General features: G+C 66.7%; 1 protein-coding gene across 5 annotated transcripts in view; it reads left to right on the top strand.

Moving 5' to 3' along the window:
- The first annotated feature begins 305 nt into the window (after positions 1–305).
- Positions 306–967, top strand: part of SPOPL (speckle type BTB/POZ protein like) — a 61342-nt gene continuing 60680 nt past the window's right edge. For all 5 annotated transcript variants that reach the window (XR_002828756.1, XM_023752439.1, XM_023752438.1 and 2 more), the window contains exon 1: positions 306–522. The gene's annotated coding sequence lies outside the window, so the exon portion shown is untranslated. The remainder of the gene's footprint in view (positions 523–967) is intronic.

The following is a 967-nucleotide window of genomic DNA, read 5'->3' as shown; positions in this document are numbered from 1 at the left end:
GGCCGGGAACCTGCCCGCGGCCGCGGCTACTCCCAAAGCCCGGCGGTAGATCCGGGCTGGACCGGAAGTGCCCGGCGCGGTGGCGGCGGCTACTCCCAAAACCCGGCGGAAGATCCGGGCTGGACCGGAAGTCCCGGCGCGGCGGGGAGGGAGGAAGAGCCTCGCGAGCCCCACCGTCGTCGCCGCGCGCACGCGCCCTCGCGGGGCTGGGCTGGGACCGGGAATCCCCACTTGGAAGCCAGAGCCCGACGGGTTCTCTGGCATGTGGTGGAGGTGCGGCGGGGGCGGGAGCCGGAGCGGCGGAGGCGGCCGCCCCTGGCGGCGGGTTTGTTTATCCCAAGGAAGAAGTTTAGGACCGGGAGATAGGGAAGGAGGGCGGGCCGGGAGGAGGGATGCGGTTCGGCGGAGGCGGCCGCCACAGGGACTCGCCGCCATCACCTTTGCCTCCACGGCCGCCGCAGCCGCCGCCTCCGCGGAGAAGAGCCGCCGCCGGGACTGCCCGCCGCCGCCCCGCACGCCCGGGTAGGTGCCCCTCCCCCGCCGGGGCCCCCGCCGCAGCCCTGGCCGCTCGCCCGCGGACTCGGCGGCGCTGGAGCCGGCCGCCGCCTCCTCCCCGCACCGCGCCCCTTCCCATTGGTCGGGGACCCCGCTCCCGCGGCCTGCCTCCCCCCTTCTCAGGCTATGACCTTCCTCTACAGTCCAAATTCCCTGACAACGGTCTAGCTGAAATTTGAAACGTATAAGATCGTTCTATATATATTTTTTTTCTCATTGACGTCACGATAATAGGGAGAGTCCCTAGCTTCCTTCACAGCCTCAAGCTACATATTTGACAGACCTGTCCCTGGCAATCTTATGGATGACAGGTAGGTGTCTGCAGATTGGATGTCCTGAGGTCCCCTTCACTTTCTCTCCCACTATAAAAAGGCCCTTTAACTGCGCTTAGAGATGTACCTATCGAAACTTT

Source organism: Myotis lucifugus, unplaced genomic scaffold, assembly GCF_000147115.1.
Source record: "Myotis lucifugus unplaced genomic scaffold, Myoluc2.0 scaffold_32, whole genome shotgun sequence".
In the NCBI taxonomy this organism is placed as follows: domain Eukaryota; kingdom Metazoa; phylum Chordata; class Mammalia; order Chiroptera; family Vespertilionidae; genus Myotis; species Myotis lucifugus.
This window is presented reverse-complemented; position numbering and strand designations above follow the sequence as displayed.